Source organism: Portunus trituberculatus, chromosome 20 (genome assembly GCF_017591435.1).
Source record: "Portunus trituberculatus isolate SZX2019 chromosome 20, ASM1759143v1, whole genome shotgun sequence".
In the NCBI taxonomy this organism is placed as follows: Eukaryota; Metazoa; Arthropoda; class Malacostraca; order Decapoda; family Portunidae; genus Portunus; species Portunus trituberculatus.
Genome location: NC_059274.1, coordinates 2,692,501 through 2,700,000, shown reverse-complemented (window position 1 = coordinate 2,700,000; position 7,500 = coordinate 2,692,501). Strand labels below are relative to the sequence as shown.

The following is a 7,500-nucleotide window of genomic DNA, read 5'->3' as shown; positions in this document are numbered from 1 at the left end:
TGCTTCTCTTTCCTTTTATTATCTCTTCCCATTTTTCCTCTCCCTTTATCTCGCCGTTTCCTTCATCGTTCTTTTATTCGTCTCTTGCCTCTCATCTCCTCTGTCTCCTTCCCATCTTATCACACATTCTCTTTTTCCTTTTTCTTCGCGCCTCTCCTCCTTCTCCTTCTTCTCTTTCCCAATTCAATCCTTTCTTTCTTTTCTTCTGTTCTAATTTCGTTTCCATACTTTTCTCCTCCTCCTGCTTTTTTTTTCTTCCTCTTTCATTTCCCCTGTTTTCCTTCCTTCTTTCTTCCATTCCTCCTCCTCTTCGTTTTACCTCTTTTCCTCTTTAATTTCTCCCCTCCTTCGTTCTCCTTCATTTCACCTCTTTTTCCTTCTCCGTCCTTTCCTTCTGTATTTAATCTCCTTTTCATCTTACTCCACTTCCTTTCATTCTTATCTCCTTTCTTCTTCTCTTCCTTTCATCTCTTTTTCCGCATTACTTCTCACCCTTTCATTCTTATCTTTAACCTCCTTTTCCTTCTCCTCCTCCTCCTCCTCCTCCTCCTCCTCCTCCTCCTCCTCCTCCTCCTCCTCCTCCTCCTCCTCCTCCTCTTCCGTCTCGTCTTCTTCACATCAGCACAAGACAAATAGATGCGGCGTGTCAAACGAATGTCTAGAAATTGTAGGTCAAGATGTAGCGGTGACAGAAAAGCGCCTTGATCTCCCATCTGGTGTATGTGTGTGTGTGTGTGTGTGTGTGTGTGTGTGTGTGTGTGTGGTTTTCTCATATTATGTTTTCTATCGTTTATTATTTCCCTCTTCTCGTTTTTTTTTTTTTCCTGTCTTTTCACATCTGAAAAAATATATAATGAAAAAAAGCAAAAGCAGAAAAAAAAGAAAATAAAGATGTAGCCAACGAAAAACACAATAAAAATAAAGAACAGGAAAAAGAAGAAAAAAAAGGGGGAAAACGGAAAGAAAGAAAAAAAAAAGAAAGGAAAATAAAATTGCGTGTTTCCCTTCTTGAGCCGAGCGAACACTTGAGACACCACCACCACCTTTACCACCACCACCACCATCACGCCCCATGAAACTCTGGTAAGGGCTCCATAATCCTTCGCGATCTGTGTAACATGGAACAAACGATTTTTTCCTTGCGCGGCCGTTATTACGTGGCTCTTAACTGTGATGAGCGACGCTGCCATGGAGGGAAGGAGGGAGGGAGGGAGGAAGAAGGGAAGGAAAGGAGAATTGGGACATAGGAATAAAGGTTCGATGGATAATGGAAGGCTGTAGGATTTGAAGGAGGAAGAAATCGTATTGATGATTGAGAATGGTAATGAAGGAGGAAAGGAAAAATGGAATGAATGAATGGTGGGGTAGGAAGGAAGGAAGGAAGGAAGGAAGGAAGAGGAGTAAGAAACACAGGGATAGAGAAGAGAGAGGAAGAAATAGTAAGAATAAATTAATGGACGGATAGGAAGGAAGGAAGGAAGGAAGGAAGGAAGGACGGAAGGAAGAGTAAGAAATGTATGGATAGAGAAGAGAAGGGAAAGAAAGAAAAAGAGTGAAGAAGGATAGAAAGAAGAGATAACTAAAAATGAAAGAAGGAAAAATATAGAGGACAAGAATGTAAGTGATATAGAAAACCAGAAAGGAAGAACAATAGTTAAATTAGGAGGAAAGTGTTGAAAGACATAGTGATGTAACAAAATATAAACACACACACACACACACACACACACACACACACACACACACACACACACACACACACACACACACACACACACATCATGCGGTAGTCAGGCACACTCCAGCATCTGTTTGTGTTGGTTTGTGCCTGTTTGTCTTACCCAGAGAGAGAGAGAGAGAGAGAGAGAGAGAGAGAGAGAGTCGGCATGTGTGTATGTACGTGTTTGTCTTAACCCGTCTCTCTCTCTCTCTCTCTTTCGGAAATTATGATAAAAGCAGAAGGAGGAGAAAGAAAAAGAGAAGAGAAAGGAATGGAAAGAAGGATCACTGAAGAGAAGAATCGAAAAAAGCGATAAGAAATCAAACAAGGAGAAAGAGGAAGGATCAAGAACGAAGAGGAGGAAGAACAAGGATGCGTAGGATGTGAAGGAGAGGCAGAGATAGATGCAGAGGGAGAGGGAGAGGGAGAGGGAAAGGGAGAGGGAGATGTAGAAGGGTCGCCCCAAGAGCACCCTTGAGACTGCTCACGCCCTGCATCGAGATATGGACCGCTATTGTTTGGCAGATGACGTGACGCCGTTTAGCATTGTGACCGAGTCCCGCGTGCCTGTTTGTGGACCACTTGGGCTCGCTCGCCTGGACTTACGGCCCCACCAACCACCTACCAAGCCCCACCAACCACCTACCAAGCCCCTACCAAGCCTACCAAGCCTTGCCAAGCCCACATACCACTCCAGCCTCCTCCTGCTTCCTATCTCCTGCCTTCTGCCTGCTTTTCCCCACCCGCTTCCTAGTCTTCAGCATTCTTGCCTCCTATTCACGTCCTACTTATCCTACCCAGGGAGGAAAGATAGAAGGGATGGAAGGAGTGGATGGAGAGAGAGAGAGAGAGAGAGAGAGAGAGAGAGAGAGAGAGAGAGAGAGAGAGAGAGAGCGAATGATGATGAATACCACCTCTTCTTATTCTTCTTCTCTTACTCTTAGTGATAGTGACAGTGTGTGTGTGTGTGTGTGTGTGTGTGTGTGTGTGTGTGTGTGTGTGTGTGTGTGTGTGTGTGTGTGTGTTAGCCTCAGGGAAGATGATGATGACAAGGAAGAAGAGGAAGAGGAAAGGAGAGGAAAGAAGAGGAGGAAGAGGAAGAGGAAGAGGCAGAGGAAGAGATGGTTTGTGGCGGTGTTTGCCTATTGACGAGAGAGAGAGAGAGAGAGAGAGAGAGAGAGAGAGAGAGAGAGAGAGAGAGAGAGAGAGAGAGAGACAGAGACAGACAGACACCGGCACAGACAGACAGACAGACAAATCTACTGGCACAGATAGACACACATACAAACCGACCGGCACAGACACAGACAGACAGACAGACAGACAGACAGACAGACAGATAGACAGAAACCGACAGGCAGAGACAAACAGACAGACAGACAGACAAACAAACCGGCACAGACAGATAGACAGACAGACAAACCGATCGGCACAGACAGACAGACAGACAGGCACACAAACCGACCGCCACAGCCAGACAGAAAGACAGACGGACACACAAACCAACCAACACAGACAGACAGACAGACAGACAGACAGACAAACAGACCAGCAAAGACACACAAACCGACCGACAGATAGACAGACAGACAGACAGACAAACCGACCGACAGACAGACAGACAGATAAACCGACCGACAAACCGACCAAGAGACAGACAGACAGACAGACAGACAGATAAAAAGACCGACAGACAGACAGACAGACAAACCGACCGACAGACAGACAGACAGACAGACGGACCAGCACAGACAGACAAACAGACAGACATACAAACCGACCGACAGACAGACAGACAGATAGACAGACAAACCGACAGACAGACAGACAAAGCGACCGACAGACAGACAGACAGACAGACAGACAGACAGATATAGAAACTGACCGAGAGACAGATAGACAGATAGACAGACAAACCGACAGACAGACAGACAAAGCGACCGACAGACAGACAGACAGACAGACAAACAAACCGACCGACAGACAGACAGACAGACAGACAGACAGACAAACAAACTGACCGGCACAGACAGACAGACAGATATATAGACAGAGAAACCGATAGACAGACAGACAGACAGTCAGACAGACAGAGAAACCGACGGACATAGACAGACAGGCAGACAGACAAACCAACCTGCACAGACAGACAGATACAGACAAACCGACCGGCACAGACAGACAGACAGACAGACAGACAGACACAAACTGAGAGATAGACAGATAGACACAGGCAGATAAACCGACCGACAGACAGATAGACAGACAAACCGACCGACCGAAAACAGACAGACAGACAAACCGATCGACAGACAGACAGACAGACAGAAAGATAGATAGACAAACTGACAGACAGACAGACGAACCGGCTGACAGACAGACAGACAGACAAACAAGAAACGAGAAACCAGACTGTGAGATGAACAGCCAGACAAGCATCCACTCCATCCATCCATCCACCCATTTATCCATCCACTCACTACCCAACTCGCTCATCCACCCAGCCAGCCAGAAATAAATAGACAAAACCACAAATTAGGAATAGAAAATGACTTGAAATGAGAATAAGATGGTAAATTAAGCTAGAAAATAATGTAAAGTGAAAATATGAGGAAAGTTTTGAGTATTTGCGAGGTTGTGAAAGACTGAGGCAGCTGTGGGAGTGATGCAGAGGAGGAGGAGGAGGGAGGAGGAGGAGGAGGAGGAGGAGGAGGAGGAGGAGGAGGATATAAACGGCGCATGTAAAGGAAATAGATAATTGAATTGGCAAACATACTGCATCGACATTGCTGTAACATTACCACGCCTTTCTGTTCTGCCTTTGCCAATCTATTCCTTGTCTATCTGTCTGTCTGTCTGTCTGTCTGTCTGTCTAATCTATCTATCTATTTATTTATCCATATCTGTCCATCTGTCTGTATCTATCTATCTGTACATCGTTATCTGTCTATCTCTGTATCCATATTTGTATGTTTTTATTAGTTGATTGAATATCTCTTTCCTTTGTATCTGTAATAACATTCTCTCTCTCTCTCTCTCTCTCTCTCTCTCTCTCTCTCTCTCTCTCTCTCTCTCTCTCTCTCTCTCTCTCTCTCTCTCTCATTACAGCCTCATTGCGCAGATTAAGGAGCGAGAGAGCGGTAAAGGGGGCCACGCAGCACATCACTGAGGCACATTATGTAGGTGGAAGGTGAGCCCAGGTACTAATTAAAAAAAGTCAGGTGGTGTGGGGTGTGCTCTCTCACCTCTCGCTTCCTCTCACTTAGATAGCGGGGAAAAAAGTGAGTGCTGACTTGTTGAGTGTGTTCCATTAGTGCGTGTGTGCTAATTGCGTGCCTGTGTGTGTGTGTGTGTGTGTGTGTGTGTGTGTGTTATGATTACTTTTTCTTTTAGTTGTTTATATTTTTCTCTTTCTCTCATTTACTATTTTCTTTTTTTCTCCATTTTTCATCTTTTTTTTCTTATTCTTTACTTTTTATCTTCAACTGTATCTTCCTCCAGGTACCTTTGCCTCACTTACCTCTCTCTCTCTCTCTCTCTCTCTCTCTCTCTCTCTCTCTCTCTCTCTCTCTCTCTCTCTCTGTATTTCTCGTTTTGCCGTTCATTCTCATAATCCTTCCCTTCTCGTTTTCCTTCTTTACTCTCCTCTACCTCCCTTCTCCTCCTCCTCCTTCGCCTCCTCCTCTTTCTCCTCTTCCTCCTCTTCCTCCTTGTTTGCCTCCTCTTCCTCTTCTTCTTCCTGCTCCTTCCAAGTAAGATCAAAGACGCCCCAAACCTTCTCGAAGACATCAAGAAATCCCAGATCAGCATTTGCTTGCCAGAAATCAAAGTTGAAGAGAAGCGATATGAAGTCTGGAGCCGAGAAATGAGGTGGATGGAGAGAGAGAGAGAGAGAGAGAGAGAGAGAGAGAGAGAGAGAGAGAGAGAGAGAGAGAGAGAGAGAGACAGAGCAAAGCAACTACCTCTACTAGACAAAAACTAACAATTTACACTGAATATTCCCTCCAGTTAATATGAAACTGACTTAACAAAATGATTCCAGAAATGACGTGAATGGAGAGAGAGAGAGAGAGAGAGAGAGAGAGAGAGAGAGAGAGAGAGAGAGAGAGTGAGAGTGAGAGCAAAAGCAGCTACCTCTACTAGACAAAAACTAACAATTTACACTGAATATTCCCTCCAGTTAATATGAAACCGACTTAACGAAATGATTCCAGAAATGACGTGAAAAAAGGCGATCCGTGGAAAAGCAAGTCAACATGCAGAACACTTAGACCTTAATTAAACGTTCGCCTCTGCCCGCCAGCCAATCACGGCGCGCCACTCGGGTAAAAGTTGCATCTAATTGGCTAAGAAGAGGAACAGTTACCGAGTGTTTCTTTTTTACCTGTTGAATGATTGCCAGGTAGGAGAAATTGAAGTCAGGTGTGTCTGGTTTAACGAAAGGCGATGAACTGGCTAATGATGATGATTGTGTTTGCTCTCATTGTTACTACTACTACTACTACTGCTGCTGCTACTGCTATCTCTACCTCTACTACTACTACTACTACTACCTCTCCTTTTTTCTTCTATTCCTTTTTTGCCATCCAGCTTCTCACAATCTTTCATTTTCCTCCTCCTTTCTTCTCTATTCCTCTTTTACAATCCCGTTTCTCATAATACTCTTTCCTTCTCCTTCTTCCTCCTTTATCCCTCTTTTACCGTCCTTCCATAATCCTCTCCCTCTCTTCTCTCTCTCGACTCTATGACAGCAAACTTTTGGCCACGAGTGTACAAGGAAGCCAGTCACCGGCATGTAATATGCAGGAGCACGAGTCCATTAGACGTCGTTCGCAGCGGTGATTGGTTGGTTGCTGTGTGGTGTTTTTTTTGTCTCCACACGCGACACTAGCAGTAGATACGCGTGACGGGAGTACTGACATGATGAAGGCTGGCTCTCTTGTACACACGTGGCCAAGTCTGCTGTCATCGAGTCGAGAGGGAAGAGAATAGAGGGAGAAGATTATGAATGGACGGTAAAAAGAGGGATAACGGAGAAAAAAAAAGAAGGAAAGAGGATAGTAGAATAGAAATAGAGAAGAAAGGAGAAGGAAAGGAAGGATTGTGAGATGACAGAAGAGGAGCAGAGAAAAAGATAAGAGGAAAGGGCAGAATGTAGCGGGATAGTAATGCAGATGTGAAGAAAAGAAATTGAACTAATGACACGATAAAGGGTTTTTCGTTGGGGGAGAATAAGACAGAATGTAGCTAGACTGAAATATATTGGTCAAATAAAGCAAATATGAGGAGAAAAATAAAAATAATGGAAGTATTGACACGAGGAAGGAAGTACTGATACGAGAAAGGCTGTCTCGATGGGGAAAAATAAGATGGAATGTAGTTAGACTGAAATATGTTGCTCAGGTAATGGAAACAGATGCGAGTACTGACATGATGAAGGCTGTCTCGATGGGGATAAATAAAATCGAATATGCAGAAGTAATGCAAATACGAATAGGGGAAAAAATAAATTGATATGTCAACTTGTAAAGGCAGAAAAAATAGCAAAAAGTGAAAAGAAGGGAAGATGAAAGTGAGTTAAGAGGAAAGGAAGAAGACAAAGAAAAACAAGTTGAAAAAGAGAGAAAAGGAGATGAAAGTGAGAAAAGAGGAAAGGAAGAAGAGAAAGACATTTCAACACCAAAGGTAGAAAAAAGAAACCTGTAAAAAGATTAAAAAAAGGAATGATGGAAGTGAAAAGGAAGAAAAGAAGAGATGAAAGTGAGAAAAGAGGAAAGGAA

At 43.9% G+C, this 7,500-nt stretch overlaps 1 long non-coding RNA gene across 1 annotated transcript in view; it reads left to right on the top strand.

Moving 5' to 3' along the window:
* The window catches only part of LOC123506608, a 69,856-nt gene that overhangs the window by 23,020 nt on the left and 39,336 nt on the right, over positions 1-7,500 (top strand). Inside the window, exon 3 of the long non-coding RNA XR_006675474.1 lies at positions 4,829-4,899. This is a non-coding gene — a long non-coding RNA (uncharacterized LOC123506608). The remainder of the gene's footprint in view (positions 1-4,828; positions 4,900-7,500) is intronic.